Below are 17,942 nucleotides of genomic sequence, written 5' to 3'. Positions count from 1 at the left end.
CAAATTCTACATACAAAATCCACTAAAAAACGATTACAATGAATAAACATGTTCAGCAAGGTTGCGAGATACAGGATCAACACACAAACATCAATTATATCTCTATACATTAGCAATGCACAATCAAAAAAATGAAATAAAAAATAATTCTATTTACAACAGCATCAAAAATAATATAATATTTAGGAATAACTTTAGCAAAATAGAGGTGTAAAATGTATACTCTGAAAACTGTAAAACATTGTCACAAAAATTAAAGACCCAAATAAATGGAAAGCTCTCCCATCTTCACAGATTGAAACACTTAATATTGTTAAGATGGCAATCTTCCCTGAATTGATACAGATCTAATGTAATCCCGATCAAAATCCCAGCTGGTGTCTGGGAAGAAACTGACAAGCTGATTCTAAAATTCATACAGAAATTCAAAACATCCCTAAAAAAGAACAAAACCAGGGACACACATTTCCCAATTTCAAAACTTACTACAAAGCTACAGTAATAATTAAAACAGTATGGTAGTGGTATCAAGATATGGAACAGAATTGAAAATCTAAAAATAAACTCACATTTATGGTCAATTGATTTTTAAAAAAATTTTTTTTAACGTTTATTCATTTTTTGAGACAGAGAGAGACACAGCATGAACAGGGGAGGGGCAGAGCGAGAGGGAGACACAGAATCCGAAACAGGCTCCAGGCTCTGAGCTGTCAGCCCAGAGCCCGACGTGGGGCTCGAACTCATGGACCGTGAGATCATGACCTGAGCCGAAGTTGGACACTTAACCGACTGAGCCACCCAGGCGCCCCGGTCAATTGATTTTTGATAAGGGTACCAAGACAATTCAAGGGGGAAAGTATACACTTTTCAACAAATGGTGCTGGACAACTGGGTATCCACATGCAAAAGAATGAAGGTAGACTTCGACCTCATACCACACAACAAATTAACTCAAAATGGACCAAAGACCTAAATGCAACAGCTACAACAATAAAACTCTTAGAAGAAAACACAAGAGTAAATCTTTGTGACTTTGGAATACATAATAACATCAAAAGGACAAGCAGTGAAAGAAAAAATAAACATATATTTGATTTTATTAGCTATTAATAGACACTATCAAAATTAAATGTAAAACTTTTGTTACTTCAAAAAACAGCATCAAGAAAGCAAAAGACAACCCACAGGATGGGAGAGACTATCTGGAAGTCATATACCTGTTATATGTGTAGAGGATATAAAGAACTCTTAAAATTCAATAATAGAAAAGCAACCCAAATGGGCAAAGGATAGACTCCAAAGAAGATATACAAATGGACAAAAAGCACATATAAATTTATTAATATCTTTAGCCATTGAGGAAATTCAAATCATAATCACAGTGAATTATCACTTCACATCCACTAGAATAGCTTAAAACCAAGAAGACAGATAATAACAAATATTGCTGAGGATGTGAAATTGGAACCCCCCTATTTTGCTGCTAGGAATATATAATAGTGCAGTAACTTTGGGAAATAGTCTGGCAGTCCCTACAAGTTATAAATATAGAGTTACCATAAGATTAAGCAATCCCATGCCTAGGTATAATCCTGAGAATTGAAAACATACATCCACACAAAAACCTGTATATGAATGTTCACTGCACCATTATTTGTAGCAGCCCTAAAGTGGAAAAAACTCAGATGTCCATCAACCGATGAGTGGATAAATAAAATATGGTATATCCACACTATGGAATATTATTCAGCTGCAAAAAGGAATGGGGTCTAAAGGCATGGGCTACAACATGGATGGACTTTGAAAATCTGCTAAGTGAAAGAAGCATAATACACTTTTTAAGGAAATGTCCAGGGTAGGCAAATCAAGAGAGACACTAAGTAATTAGGGGTTGCCTGGGCTTAGGGTGGAGACTGGAGGAAGTAGGTGGTGCTGCTGATGGCCATGAGGTCTCTTCCTTCCGGGGTGATGAAAATGGTATAAAATTGATCAGGATGATGCTTGCTTGCATAACTCTGTGAATATACTAAAAATTACTGAACTGTATGTTTCACATGGGTGAACTGCAGAACATGTGAATAATTCAAGCCGTTACAAAAAAAGTGTTAGTATTTGCATGAGTGCTTGGGGAAACATTGGCTGTAACATAAGCAGGAGTGGTACAAAGAGAGAGGGAGGCGGGGTAGGAGCTTGGGGAGTCTGGGAACTATGGTGCGCCTGACAAGCAGAGACTGTGTTGAACAGAAATCACCAGAAGAGGTGGGAGAGAAACAGAAAGCAATGGACACACCCACAGTACCCCACGGAGCAGCCCCTAGATTGCAGGATGAGCTGGACCACCCAAACCAGCACCTGCTCCCAAGCCTTCCACCCCAACCCTGTTTCTGTTACACTGCCAGATATCTGTCAGGTCCTGGCTGCCACACCCCGGAGGAGAGACTGCTCAGACAGGAACCACCTCTGAGCTGGGGGGATGGGCTTTGAGGTTTAGAATGAGAACAAGCCAGGTTTGTAGTTCTCCTCCCTGAGGACACTGAGGCTGAGAGACGAGATGGACCTATACAAGGTCACTTGGCTAGTTAGGGACAGAGTTGGGGCTAACTCTGTAACTTCCTGGGCAGACAAGAGGATCCAATACAGTAACAGATACGATAGAGCTGTTAAAAAAAAAAAAAATTAAAAAGGAGGAATATTAAATAGGAAGGAAGGAAGGGAGAAAATTCTAATTTTGCAATAAAACAAAAAAGCCATATAAGAAAGGAGATAAATGAAAGGACATTACTTAGCTCTCTTGTGATTTACACACATCTCACATTTACAGATTTTAATAGCATAGATGTTTTTGAGGCACCTGGGTGTTTCAGCTGGTTAAGTTTCTGACTCTTGATTTCAGCACAGGGTTTGTGAGATCAAGCCCTGGGTTGGGTTCTGTGCTGACAGGGGATCCTGCTTGAGATTCTCTCTCTGCTCCTTCTCCACTTGTGCTCTCTCAAAATAAATAAGTAAACATTTAAAAATAATGATGTAGATGCTTTAAACATGACTTACGTTAGGGGAGCCTGGGTGGCTCAGCTGGTTGAGTGTGCAACTTTTGATTTTGGCTCAGGTCATGATCCCAGGGTTGTGGGATCAAGCCCTGCATAGGGCTTTGTGCTGAGTGTGGAGCCTGCTTAATATTCTCTCTCTCTCTCTCTCTCTCTCTCTGTTCCTCCCCACCCCCTGCTTGCTTGCTCTCCTTCTCTCTAAAACATTAAACTTAAAAAAAAAATTTAAACATAGGTTAAAGCAGAGCTGTCACTATATTGGGAGATGGGGGCAGGGGAGGGAGGTGGATGGTACAAGAAAGTGAAATCTTCATCCATCACAGCAGGAAGTAAATAGATAATGCATAGGACAGATAAATCAAGAAACAGCAGTGTAAGCATATCGTTTAGAGATCTGGAGGCAAGTGCTGGAAGAAACAGTCAGTTAGAGGTGACAGCTTCTATGGGGAGGTGGGCACTGGATGGTTGTTTTCATTACGAGTCTTTCAATACTATTTGATCTTTTTTAAAGCATGTACTGCTTTGATCGAAATTTTTAAACTTACTTTAAGAAACAACAAGCCAGGGGCACCTGGGTGGCTCAGTCAGTTAAGCATCTGACTTTGGCTCAGGTCATGATCTCACAGTTCGTGGGTTGGAGCCCCGTGTTGGGCTCTGTGCTGACAGCTCGGAGCCTGGAGCCTGCAGCAGATTCTGTGTCTCCTTTTCTCTCTGTCCCTCCCCTGCTCACACTCTCTCTCTCTCCCTCTCTCAAAAATAAATAAACATTAAAAAAATTATTAAAAAAAAAAAAAAAGAAACAACCCAAGGCCTCCTGCCTAGGATTTCCGACATCTGACCCATCCCCAGCACCGTCTTCGGGCAGTCTTCCCTACCCAAGTCCCTCACTGTGGGTCTTCTGGGATGAGAGGCCCAAGACCAGCAGCTTCTCTCCACACAAGGGACGTGAGGTCAGAGGACAGAAGTCCATGACCTGGGCCTCCGGAGAAGGCCTACCCTCCTCTTTGTTTACAGCAAAGAAAAAGATCCTGGCAGGGTTAGAAACCTGGCCACGGTGCCCGCCTGCCGTTTTACTCAGCTGCTTCCTGTGTTGTCAGGGTTGAGGGGACCTTTCCGTTGATAACCCAACCAGGCAGATCCCATCCTCTTGTGGGGGGTGGGGGAGTCCTGCCACCAAGGGCGACTTCCGGATTTGTTCCCACTGCAGCCTGTGACAAGTCACCATGTGAGGGGCACCAATGTGACCTATATCCGGGGACAGGAGCCAGCTCTCAGAAGCACCTGCTAAAACTGAGAAAGAGAAGCCAGCCACACCGCATCTGCTGTGGAAACAAAGAGCGAGACTTCAGGTTCGGCCACCAGATCAGAGCACGCAGACCATCAATGTGACGTTACAACTCGAATGTGGCTGGGTCTGAAGGCTCATTAGGCCCTGGAGTCACATTTCCACTCACTCTAAAAAGGCCATTTCCCAGTCTATAAAATATGGAGGCTGGCCAGGCAGTGGTTCTCAACCATGATGTCACATGGTTGTGAAGGTTCTTGTGGGCAACTTTTACCAGTAATGGCATAAGTAGTGAGGTTTGCAAACAAGGTATTTTTATTATGTGTTTGGGAAGGTTCCAAGCGCTCCCATGCTATCACTGCTTGCCTATACATCCTCTCCCCTGAGAGGGAGAAAACAGGGGTACAGTGGGGAGGGGACTGGCTGTGGGTGTGGTGTGTTGAGCACGTCAATATTGTCCATAATATGTACTAAAAAAAAAAGAGCAAAACCAAAAACAAGCAGTTAAGAATCACTGGACTCTCTCAGGGCCGTTCCAACTTGAAAGAAAACGACACTGACAGCAGATGGACACGCCGTGCAAAGGGCTTCCTTGAAGACCACCGTTCCTTAACAAGCAAACCCACTCTGGCCAGGATGTATGGGGTGCCATTACCCTGCCCATGGACATTCTTGCCTTTGCTCCAACTCTCTGTTCTTCCCAGCAGACTGTCCTCTTCTCTTCTCGAATCCCACCCACCCTTGACCACTGGCAAAGCCCAAGTCAAGATAGGCCTCCTCCACAAAGGTCTGACCAGCCAAACTCCACCAAACCTTCATTTCTCTGGATTCTGACAGTGCTCACAGTCTAAGAGTCCACAGTTTCCTTCTGCATTATAAATTGCTTTATATTTCACTAATTCTTTGGATCACCAGAAATGACAGGAATAATCATCTTTTTTTAGCTTGATCCGTAGCCCTAGCACAGATGTGGGCACATGCTAGGCATTATTTGCCTAATTAGCACTTCATGAACAACTTGTTGAAGGCACAAGCCAATGGCCCAAATGCACGTTATCTGGTAAAAAAAATTTTTTTTCATTTAAAACATTCTGATCCAAGGCACCACATAAGTCAGCCTTATTACCATAAGAATTTGAGGAGACTTTTAAAGAAAATCCTGTCACAGCTTCCACCTCAACTCATAAGAGGCAGGTCTTTATTTCTCTTTCCCACAAAGGTGTAACATACTTGGAGGTTGATGGCTCACCCCTAGTTCTGATTTCTCTTCTCACCATTCATACCTTGTCAAAAGCAGTCTTAAGGCATCACAATATAAAATCACAAATTGAATACCTTTCTCAGGTATCCCTTCCCTTAACACTGAGTTATTGAGGGCCAGCCCTGCAGATTCTTTGGTCTCAGCTGGGCCATCAGTAAAGTCAGACAATCCTCTCTTTCATCCCCCAGTTGATTTCTTATTCCACCCACAGAGGCAGCTGTTCCAAACCTCCGGAAGTCTCCTGAACTTTCCTAACCAGTCCACCACCTTTACTTTCTGCAGAGGACCTCGTCTCCTGCCTTATTCAGAAGACAGAGACCATACAACATGGACATACTAAACATCCCTCTGTCCCACGAAGTGATTCAAGTCGGAGAACCACTGCTTCAAGATGACCTAACGATGATGAAAACACACAATCAAAAGGCCTATTGATGAAGTCATCACTGGGTCCTTCTTGGGTATCTCTCCAGAAGGTCATGTTTACTTTCCTCTCTCCTTGCACTAATTTCTGAGTTGCTGCATGTCTATTAAAATGCCACTCAGCCAGAATGGTCCCTGCAAGGAATTCTGCCTGAACCCAAGCTCTGCCTTCTCAAAACAATTTCCTTCAAGAATTTGCACTCAAATGGTTTCCTCCTCTGCTGCCAGGGCCCAAGAAGTATGGCTTGAATGGTCATCTTTTGAGGCACATCGCACACAGCCCTTGGCATAATGGCCACGGCTAGGAAGCCAATATCCAAACCCAGCATCCTGGGAGGCATCCCACACCCACTGACTGAAATCTGAAGTGTCTTTGTACAGACAAGGCCATCCAGGGGCCTTGACAGAATCTGTGAATCACAAAGTGCCTTTCAGTTTCCCTTTGGCTCAATGTTACAGAGAGGCCACAGATTTGTCTTCTTAAATTGACACACAATATATAATTAATAAATTGTTCCTTTAGGAATGAAGGGCAGCCGTCCAAAAGAGCCACACATTCAGAAACCTCATTCTCTTCTCTGTTTCCATGGCCTTTTCTTCTAAGACTGGGATGTACAGACATTATCTCATCTGCAGGTTCCTGTGGCAACAGGTAGGTAACGAGCTGGGCAAGCTGCTTTCCTTTGCCCAATTGTTAAGGTTGGAGAGGTGGTGGTGAATTTAAAGGCACACAGCAAGTCAAGGATAAATCCTGTGTCCTAAGACCACTGCACTGCTCTGTCTGCCCAGGAAGTGAAGCATGCCCTTAACATTTTTGGTTGATTGCAAAATGCTAAATGCACACAGAGGGAAAGTTCCTTCCTGGCCTCTGTTTGTGTGTTGAAATGTGAGAATTACCTCCAGGTTTCTGCTCAGTGTACTCCCTCCCCTTTCTGCCTACTCGTTACACCTACCTTCAGTGAGCTACTCAAGAGCACTTCTTACCTGAAGCCTTACTGATGCCCTGTCTTAACACGGGCTACCTTTTGCAGGTAAACCTGGGGCTAGGTTTCTTGGTCACAGAGCCCAACTCTCCTGGGAAGAGCAAAATCCAGGAAGGTTCTGGGGGTAGCCATGGGTTGACTACACACATGAGCTACATTCTTAATGATTATGTAATTAATACATTAAAACAATAAATACATAGATATAATAGCACTTAACTATGTGTGCCAGCTGCTGTACTTGGCACTTTCATGCATCCCTCACTTAATAAGAGCATCCCATGAAGAACCAGCTCCTTCCCCACCAACGCTGGCCCCCCCAGTCACTGCCTGGCGGCATGCCCCACCATCCTCCCCCACTTCTGCTACCACAGCAGGGTCCATCCTTTAGACCCTAGACATGGTTTTGCTCCCCCAAATGACAAGACCAAAGGCCTTTTACAAAGACTCCAATGAGGTGACTGATGTCTGGTTTCGTCAACTACAAGTGAATAATAATTAATACTTGCCACTAAAGAAATAGATTCATTGTTATGGTGGCCACACGGAGGCTACAAAAGCCCATTTTGTGAAGCTCTTGGTAGAACCCTGGGGCCAACAGCGGCCAAAAGAAACCTCTTTGAGAGTGTAGGCCAATCCTCAAATGTGGGGACCGGAGCCCTGTACTGTTTTCCAGGAGTGTCGTTTCTAATGCTAATTAGCTTGTTGCCTATTCATCACCTAATTCAGCTTGCTGGTCAATGACAGCAGCAGAGGCCCACTGAACGCCCAACAGGGAACAATTTATCAGAGGGGACAGGTAGTGTTCTCCTGGGGCCCTCTTCCAGATTTTAAATTCATGTTTACTTCCTTCTCTGGGCCAGCCTCTGATTTGATTTGAGAAAAACTCACCAACCCTACTGGATTGGATACCCCATTCTTGGCCTAATGCCTAAAGCAAGTTTTTCCTTCAGCAGGGACTGAACAAGGCAGGCTTGGGTGGCTACAGAACTGGTCAGAACTGGCCAGGAAATATAATAAAGAAGCTTAGTGAGCAGAGAGCTAATGCCCCCAGTCAGAGGCTCAGCATACAGAAACAGGCAGAAGCACTGGCTTTGTAAGCAACAACACGCTCTTCTTGTGGCCTACTAACTGCCTGGGCAGATGGCATCCAGGGGCAATGAGTAACTCTCTGTAGGAAAGTTTCACCTCCCCCAAGTGGATACTGAGTGCTCAACAAATACCTTCCAGTGACACTAACCGACCCCTGACCAGTTACACACACACACACACACACACACACACACACACACACACACACACACAATTCCATTATTTCTGCTCTTGAAGCAAACAGAGCTGACAACCGGTAGACACTGTCATTTCAGTGAGCTGTTCCCCAAAACTGCTACCTAGTTCCCTGTTCCCACTTCCAGCTCAGTGCCTGAAATGCCACTTTAGTGATATCAAATATGTTGACTTAAAGATTTGTTTTCCATTAAAATGCCTTTCGGCCCATTTCCTTTCCAGTCAAATGACTTCTAAAGGACCTGCTCTGCACTGAATGGGAAATTCTTTTGTATTTAGCTCTTAAGGATAAACATGTTCACTGGCTCCTATCTTGAAAATAATTTTTGACATAGGAGAATGGGGGAAGCACAGAGCACTGCACGGAGGTGGAGGTGGGAGGCCTCAGGGAGAGTCACAGAGGAGGTGCCTAACTGTGCAGAAAACCACCTTCAAGGCCTTCGCAATCCTGCCCAGGGATATGGACCTAGAATTTTGCCTCCCAATATCTGTGATCTCCAAGGTTACCAGCACTGCTTCCAACAGGGCCTGTGTCCAAGAATAAGTAAGGTGAGACCCACTGCCCTAAAGGGGACACAGGTACAAGGTAGAAAACAAGAGTATGAGAGCCAGGACTCTCCTGGGTTGCCCCTCATGCCCCAGTCTCCTCGCCCATGCCAGGAAGGCACCTGAGAGCTAGCAGGAAAAGATCCTTGCTACCTTCTTGTCCTGGCTGGAAGAGAAGCCCATGGCCCATCAGCCCACAATGCTCCATCGCCGTGCTGGAGAAACTAGGCAACCAGAGGTCAAAGTCAGATTCCCTGAGCTGGGGAGGGCCTGGGCAGTCCCAGCGTCCTTTCCTGCCAGGTTCTCCTTAGTACAGAGAACCACACTCCTGTCCGATCACGTTTCCTGCCCCCACCCCCACCCCTAAACAGAGAGCAACCCCTTCTCTTCCTTTTCACCCATCCATCGAGGGGGAGGGTGTCCTGAAAAGCAGAAACCACAACAGACAGGTAGGCACTCTTCCCAATTCTTCGGAGCTCAAGAAAATCCAACCTCCTCCCCAGGAGTCAGCCCACTCATCACCCTTCCCCCCTGTCCTCCCCCGCTGCCTGGCAGCCAGGAGGGAGAGTGATGCTAGTGTAGGCCAGAAGGCTTCAAAGCGGGTCAGACTTGCCTCCTCCCTCGTTAAAACCCCCACCTTCAAACACTGGCGCTTCGCCCCTCGCCCCACCCATCTCACGTTCACTGCAGGGCGTCGGGTGCCCCAGGCGGCTGCCAGGCGGGCCCACGCGGCTCTCGCTTGCCCCGGAGGAGGTGATGGTGGCCGAGGCGGCAGAGGCGGCTGTCGGCGTTCTGCAATACCTGGGCTCGGGGATGTCGCCGCTGCAGGTGTCTCCGGTTCTCGGGGTTAGCGCCGCTCCTTCACCCGCCCGCGGCTCCGGCCCAGGCCGCGCACCTGCTGCTGCCGCCGCCGCGCCCGAGCTGCGTTGTGTGCCGGCGCTTTCCCGCAGGGGGGTCCGCGCAACGAGGCCCAGGGTGGGCCGGAGGGGGAAGGGGGCCGCGCGGGGCCTGGAACCCGGCGTGCAGGGGCTTCGGAGGCCCCCAGGCCGCGCTAGCCGGGGCGCCGGGCCGAGCGCCCCCCTCGGGTGGGGAGAAGGGGCGCCGGCGCCTCGCGCATCCTCACGGCCGTATCGACGTCCCCCCGCAGCATCCCGGTCCCAACGCCGGCCCCAAGGCCTGCGAACGCTGCTTACCTGGGTCTGCGGCAGGTTCGGGGGAGCGGCCCAAGGCTACCGCGGGGCCCCGCGCCGGGGCGCAGGATGCTCTGCCCCGCTTAGCTCCGCTGGAGGGCCGCCGCGCTCGGCCCCGCCCTCGGCCCCGCCCCCGCGCCCGTCGCGGCTCCTCCCCCGCCCGGGGTGCCAGCCCCTTCGCCGCCGCCGCTGTCACACAAAGAGCAGGAAATGGCTGCGGCGAGGGGAGCTCGGTGCGCCCCTCAACGCGGAGGGCGCATCCCAGACCTGCACCCCGGCGCCGGCCCCAGGACAGCCAGCCGCCCTGCCCTCAGAATGGAGAAGGAAGGGAGGACTTGCCCCCAGATCCCGCGTGCCGGAGAGCCACACCTGCAGCAGTGGGAGGACGGAAGCTTTGGGCTCCATTGCGATCTCATCGATCTCACGTTATTTCCAAGTGCTCATTTATCTACCTAATATTTATTGAGCACCTATTTTGTTCCGAGCCTCGTGCCAGGAGCTGAGTACGCACTGGTGTACTACCCTTTTGGAGCTTGCTATCTACCTGGATAGATAGGGCATAAATTAACCTAGCTAACGTCCAGTTACAGCTAGAAGAAGTTCTGTGAAGGAAAGAAACAGGGCGAAGTGATGGAAGATAAACCAGGGGTTTGGGGAGAGGGAACTTCCACCAGTTGAGTCTGGTTACCAGTGCTCCTCTGCTCAGGAGTATCTTCTCAGTCGCTTGGAGCCAATCCCTGAAGCTGCCATCTCTTAAGCAGGGACCTGCCTCAACTTCATTGAGGAAGAATTGCCTAATGGACAAAAAGGAAAATACATGGTGACAGGAAGTCACCTGGCTTTGCCAGGAAGGACCTGAGAGGACAGGCACCTTTCTCTTCAAAGGCTTATCTGCCATTTAGGGCTGCCCAAAGAAACGGTCCTCACCCGAGCAGCAGTCTGGTGGGGCTTCAGATCCAACCTTGAGACCCCCTACTCAAGTCACTTCAACACTCTGTTCTTGAGAAGCCACCATATCTATAACGTGAGGGATAATAATTGCCCTTCCTACCTCACAAGGTAAACACTTGAAAGCATTTGAAACATTTTAAAATGTAAAGGATAAAGTACTGTTACAAGGGAAGCTTTCTCAAAAGTTTGTCTATGTATACTTAATTACTCAGCTATTCCTATTAGGGGCTATTTATAGAGGAGCCACAGAGTCTCTGGCAAAGAACTTGGGAATCTACACCCTCACTGATCTCACACCATTTCTTATTTCCCAAGCACTCAGAATTCATGATCCTTTATGGTTTGATGTTACATCACTCATTCGAATTTAAATTGCTATTTCAGAAAGGATGACTTATATATGTACACACATACATTTCTGTCCCTGTGAGAAAGCTTGTGGAGGTGTTTGTGGAGGATGGCTTTAAACACCAAAGTTTCTTTCTTTCTTCCTTTCTTTCTTTCTTTCTTTCTTTCTTTCTTTCTTTCTTTCATCTCTTTCTTTTTCTTTCTTTCTTTCTCTTTCTTTCTTTCTTTCTTTCTTTCTTTCTTTCTTTTTCTTTCTTTCTCTTTCTTTCTTTCTTCCCTTCTTTTTTCTGTAATTTTTCATTTTCCACTGTGATCCTTAGGATTTTGAGTGTCAGTGATTACAAATACTTAAGAGAAATTGGGGGCACCCGGGTGGCTCAGTTCATTAAGTGGCTGACTTTGGCTCAGGGCATGATCTCGTGGTTGGGGAGTTCGAGCCCCGCATCAGACTCTATGCTGACAGCTCAGAGCCTGGAGCCTGCTTCAGATTCTGTCTCCCTCTTTTTCTGCCTCTCCCCTGCTCGTTCTCTCTCTCTCTCTCTCTCTCAAAAATAAACATTTAAAAAAAAGAATTAAAAAAAAAAACAAGAGAGATTGAATTTTCACTCTAAAGGGTATGTTTTGTTGGATGTTGTAGATTTCTGGAAGATGTATTTCTCCCTGTTGTTCCTTCCTTGTCTTTTCACCTTCTAAGATCAAGTTGTTTAAAAGAAACAAAAAGACTATTAGATATATATTTGGTTGGATCCTAGGCAAAAATAATTCCCTGACCCCCTGAATTTCATTCGCTTATAAGGGGAAGCAATATGGTCTTGTTGAAAGCATTGCGTTGGCAATCCAGAGGCTTGTCTTTTGGTCCCAGCTTTGCAAGTAAATGATCCTAGACAAGTCACTGCACTTGTTTCCCCCTCCAGACGGTGAGGTAAGGTGGATTCATTCCAAGAGCCTTCTACATGTAGAAAATCACATGAGTTAAAACAAAGGACATGCCCCTGCCATGCTTACAGCACCTCACTAGCTTCTCATTGTCCTCAGCATGGAGCCCAAACTCCTTAGCAAGGCCCACAAAGGGTGTTCCATCTGGCATCTGCTTCTCCAGTCTCCTCTGCTGTGAGCAAGCTCTCTTTGGTTGTAGCCAAAAGCAATCTTTTAGTTTCCCTAATCTGCTGTATTCTCGCTTGAGTTTGGCCTTTGTGCAAGCTGGGCTTTTTGCTTAGAATGATCTACCCTCCTTTCCCTCCCGCTTCCGCACTTTCCCCTAGTTTGCTGCCTAACTTCTGTGCATCCCTCTGGTGTCCACTTACCTGTCTGTTTCTTCTAGCTCCCTCCATGTCTGGGTTAGGCTAGGGTTAGTCATCTATGCTCCCAGAGCCCCCTGGGCTTCTCTATCACACCCCTCGTCGTGCTGTGTTGTGATTGCTGACGTCGTTGCCTGCATAGCATTATTAGAGCATAAAATCTAAGAGAAGGGATGTGTCTTTCTTGCCTCTCATCACATTCTCAGAGATTCGTCCTTAATAGGAGTTCAATAAAAATGAGTTGAATGAATAATCAAAAGTGAACTCATAGCTCATATGTTGCCAGTGACATGCGTAGCCTTCTGTCTACTATCTTCAGATATGCCTCACGTTCAATCCTGGCTGCACCATCATCAATGAGTGGGTTGAAGCTATCAGATGAGAATTGCATTGCCACCTGCAAGCTGGGGCCCACACAATGTGGTTCCGTGTGTGGCAACCTTGCCTTGTTTTTAGAAAAGTCTCAGGTCACTTAGGACATCTAGGTGTCCGTTTAAAATTGCTTCACAGAAACCAATAGTGGGATATTTGGAATGGGCATAAGAATTGGTTCTGGAGACAGAAAACAGAAATACTATTTTATGTAGGAAAGGAATATGAGGTGGAGAGAAACTGTGAATAATACAAAAAAAAAAAAAGTCTTTAACTGCCATGGGACTGCTACACAGAGTAGGCTCACCCACTTGGTGCTTGTAGTTAACATTTGGGTAGTTAGCAGGAAAAGAAAAACTTAATAATCAATTACGCAATTTACGTTGTCCATTAGATAAAACCTGAGCACTTGCTCAAAATTGCCTCATTTTACAGATGAAAGAACTGGGGCCCAGAAAGGGGAAGGGTTGCCCAAGGTCAGCTGGACCCAGACTCAGGTCTTTCCACAGGACACTGGGTTGCCTATTTCCTTCTTTGAATCTGGAATAGTTTGTTAAAATAGATGTTTTATGCTTATTTTTAAATATTTTTAAAATTTAAATCCAAGTTAGTTAACATATAATGTAATAATTATTTCAGGAGTAGAATTTAGTGATCTATCACTTACATATAATACCCAGTGCTCATCCCAACAAGTGTCCTCCTTAATGCCCATCGCCCATCTAGCCTGTCCCCCCAGCCAACACCCCTCCAGCAACCCTCAGTTTGTTCTCTATATTTCAGAATCTCTTATGGTTTGCTTCCCTCTCTGTTATCTTATATTTTAAAGATATGTTTTAAACTAACATTTGTTAAATGTTTATTTGGGGCCAGCCTCTGTGCTAAGTACTATATATGGATGGGCTAATTTCATCCTCATGAAATCGTAGGAAGTAGTCCTGTTACTTTATAAATGAAATATTGAGGACTGTTTTGTTGCTGAAAGATTGTGACTCCATCTTGGTCCATTTGGAAACACATGTCCCCTCATCATGCTGTCTTTCTCTTACTTTGCTCATTTCTCAAAACTTCTATGGAACTGGTTCCCTTGAAGGTCAGATCTTTCACACATAACTTCATAGCAAAGAACATTTCATCTTTACTTACACAAATTCTGTTTATAATAATTTTAGATAAGAGCTGATAAGGAGGGGCTGAGCATATTCTGAACAGGATTTGAAATGCAGCAGTATAGCCAAAGGCACAATGGGCTCAGTGCTGCTGTGTTCTCAGAAGTTAGCATAGGTGGCCCTATAATCAGCCCCACAGAATGGTTGGGAACATGGAATTTGGGGACAGACAGGTCTGGCTTCAAGCCCCCATTCTGTCACTCACTAATTGTGTGACCATGAATGGCTTCCCTAATTTACTAAGCCTTGTTCTCATCTGTAAAATTGAAACAATCGTCATTGTACCTATCCCTTGGGTTCTTAGAAGATTAAATGAAATAATAAATGTAACATGCTAAGCATAGTCATCATAAGTGGTCAAGAATGGAAGCTTATATTGTTATTATTATGGTTATTAATGTGGTTTGAATTTTGGTGTGATCTCTAGGAAGAATGTAGGACTCGGAATAAGATCTGTATTCTAACCTCACCTTTGTTAAGTAAGTCTACAACCTCAGGCATGCTCTCTGGGTATCACTTTCCTTTTCTGTCTGGTGAGACCCTTGTACTCCTGCTTCGATCCCAAAGCTGCTGAGAGAGCAAACATTATCTTAGATGGGAAGCTGCTGTGAAATATACAAAAGAGAAACACAAATGAATGTTTGCATAGTTTGTCTCAGCTTACAGACACTTGTCCTCAAAATCAATCTGAGAAAATGGAAAGGGGCCAGAAACGTCTTCATAGCTGTAGATGCATGTAGGTAGTATGGGTAGAGGTGATCCTGGATGGTGAGAAACTCACAGTCCACTCAACCTTTTCAACTGATTCTCCTGTGACCGTGGCAAGCACCTACTAACCTTGTCCTCAAGGTTCCCAGTCCTAATTTAAAAGTAATGCAAGGGAAGAAGGTGGAATAAGATACATTTTTTTGTTTTATTCGGGCTTTTCTTCCTGAAATGTTCTTCCAGATCCTCTCCCTTAGGAGCTCCTATTTACCCTTCAAGACAGCTCAAATATCACCTCCTCTGTGAAGCCCTCCTTGATCCCTGAGGGGTTTTCACTGTAGTGACCACTGCTCCATTGGTTAGCCCATAACAACCCTTTGCAATCAGAGTTGATTCTCATTATTTGGTACTTACGTTTCATAAAGTTGCCGTGGGCACCGAATGAATGAATACTGAACCGTGGCTCCTAGGGGAATAATGGGGTTAGGTTCTTGTGAGCTTCTGGTCACAATATTTTCATCAACTGATCTATACATAACTTCATGTTATGCATGTTTGTTTGAAAGCACCTTATTTAATATACTTTGTGGATTTATTAATGTTAAAGTCACAGTCAACAGCATTAAAACTCATGACTGAATGAAACTTATCCAACACACGTATTTTCTTTGAAAGGGATGTCACAGCCTTCTTGCTCTAGGAACACTGCAAACATTTCAGCTCTTTGCTCGAGGGCCATTTTAACCAGCAAAATTACCAACAAAAAGTACACAAGTGCAAACATGGCACTAAGCCTTGAAAAGGATACTTGTTTACTGTGTGAGAGCTGAAATGAGAAGGCAGAGCATTACCTTGTTTGACCTGGGCTGGGAATATGCACAGAGGGCAACTCACATTTTTCACTGCTCTGGCATGGGCATGCCATGGATGGCTATGGAAGGACTGGTTTGGGAGTTACAAATAAATTTCAGTGAGTAGGCAAATTTGCAAGTATAGAATCTGCAAATAATAAACATCAACTGTGTTTGTTTACGTGTTGGACTTTTTTAGTAGCCGAAGGGCTTCTTTTAGGAAGGCTGGTGTCCATACTAGATATCTTCTCCTTCTCCAAATCCACTCCACTCTTTGCACCCTGCTCTTTCCCTTGGGGACTTAGCTCTATGGATGGCCCTGCTACAGTTTCCTCATCCTCTGGCTTTCAGTTGGGTTTGGCCAACAAGTAACCCCAGCAGTGGATGGGGTAAGGGAGGAGAGTAGGGCCATTGTATTTATTCCCCTGATTTCTCCTTGTGATGTTGCCTCGGGCTTCCTTACTAAAGGTCCTCTCCTCTCAAGGTGACCTTCTCCAGGTGACTCTCTGCTGTCACATTCAAATGACTACTCTCCCTCCTGTCTCTTCAGGCCTTAAGGTGATAACTGCTCCTTGGCTGTTATTTTCCTCTGTACTACTCTGTGGTTCTCCTAAACCTGACCCACACTGTTCTACATAATCCTTCTGTAAATAAGTCCTCCTTGAATTATCTTAATTTGAGTGTGAAGTGTTTGGTCTCTAACCGATAAGATATCATATTCATCTTATACACCTGACACGGTGCCAAGCAATGTCAGGTGAATGGGAACTATTATTTATAAAGTAAGTAAATGATCTCTAAAACTCCTTCTAATAGTCACTGTGTGATTCTGTGATCCCATAAGCCTACTACACGTCATGACTTGAAGAGAATCTCACAGTCACTGAAGACACACACACAAATACACACAGCCCATCTTGCTGAATGGGTTACGTTCCTGCCTCTTCCACAAGGCAGTGGACTTTTGTGTTGGGAGATTCCAGGGAGAATAGGGTCTACAGGATAAATACGCTGAGAAGCAGAGCTGTTCATCCAGTCGCTTTAGGAGTTTGCTATCTGGGTCGTTTCCCGGTGGGAGTCAAGCCCAAAGGTGAGTCCCACAAAGGTCTGAGTAGAAGTTGCAGGCTTTTTCACTTGTGCCCAGTGGTCCTCTGGTGTGTGAACCGGCTCCTGCAGTGGACATGGGCATTTGGTCAACAGGGGAGCTCAACACACCAAAAACATAAGCCAGCCTGTTTTTCGCTGGGACTTTAAGAGGCAGGGGAATAGCTAAGCTATTCATTGCTGTCCAACTGTGACTGAAGAACTCCGAATTACAATTTCTCCATGTCACCCACACAGCAGATGACAGCGAATGGGTATGAACAATAATCTGGTTCTTGGAACACGGCGAAATTCATCTTCATATTGGCTTCTCTTCTATCGGCTTTACCTCTCTCAAATACACTCACTGTGTTGCTGCCAGAATATATTTTTAAACAGAAATTTGACCTTCTCTCTTTGCACACTGACATCTTTTCTATCTATAGGTAGAGTTCCAACATTTCTTGTCTTTTCAAATATGGTCCTTATCTAGATTTACAGATTCAGTTTCAATTTGCCTCCCCGCTTAATCATCCTCACCCTTGCCAACACCTCGTGGCCATCCCCACAACTTCCACTCCAGCAAGGATAAGCTGATAATAGCTTCCTCATACATTCTATTTCCTTTATCGTTCTACCTGTTAACTATCTCTCTTACTTCTGCCCACTTGCTTGCTAGAAAAAAACATAATTCATCTTCCAAACTGAGTCGGACATTACATCCTCTATGACGGTATGTCTCAAACTTTAATGTGCTTAGGAGCACCTGTGGATTTTGTGAAAATGCAGATTCTCGTTCAGTGAGTTTCGGGGTGAAGCCAGAGAATTCACACTTGTCACCAGTTGGTCTTGCTGCTATTGCTGGTCTAGGGACCACACTTTGAGTAGCAAGGTTCCAGGAAGTTTTCCTGATGTCACCCTTCCCCTGATAGATTCCATAACTTTTTTCTCCTCTCCTCTCCTCTTAGACCATATTTCTGTTGTTGCTCTAATTGCTGGATGATTTTACTTGTTTATATGTCTGCCTTCTTAACTGTACCTGAAGTTTCTGAAAACCAAAGACTGCCTTTTTCATCTTTGTTTCTGTAGCTCTCGGTAGAGTATATGATAGGAACACAAGAAGCCTTTGATATTTATATCAAATGC

At 45.3% G+C, this 17,942-nt stretch overlaps 1 protein-coding gene across 6 annotated transcripts in view; it reads right to left on the bottom strand.

Annotated features, from left to right (window-relative positions):
* CYFIP2 (cytoplasmic FMR1 interacting protein 2) overlaps positions 1-10,140 on the bottom strand; it is a 128,863-nt gene extending 118,723 nt beyond the window's left edge. For 2 of the 6 annotated variants that reach the window (XM_086702950.1, XM_086703157.1), the window contains exon 1: positions 10,023-10,136. The gene's annotated coding sequence lies outside the window, so the exon portion shown is untranslated. Of the gene's footprint in view, positions 1-9,630; positions 9,912-10,022 lie in introns of those variants that run through there. The other 4 variants (XM_025924187.2, XM_086702937.1, XM_086703091.1 and 1 more) reach the window with 4 other exon arrangements.
* Between the last annotated feature and the right edge of the window lie 7,802 nt (positions 10,141-17,942).

Source organism: Puma concolor, chromosome A1, assembly GCF_028749965.1.
Source record: "Puma concolor isolate L17-30 chromosome A1, mPumCon1.1.hap2, whole genome shotgun sequence".
Lineage (NCBI taxonomy): Eukaryota > Metazoa > Chordata > Mammalia > Carnivora > Felidae > Puma > Puma concolor.
This window is presented reverse-complemented; position numbering and strand designations above follow the sequence as displayed.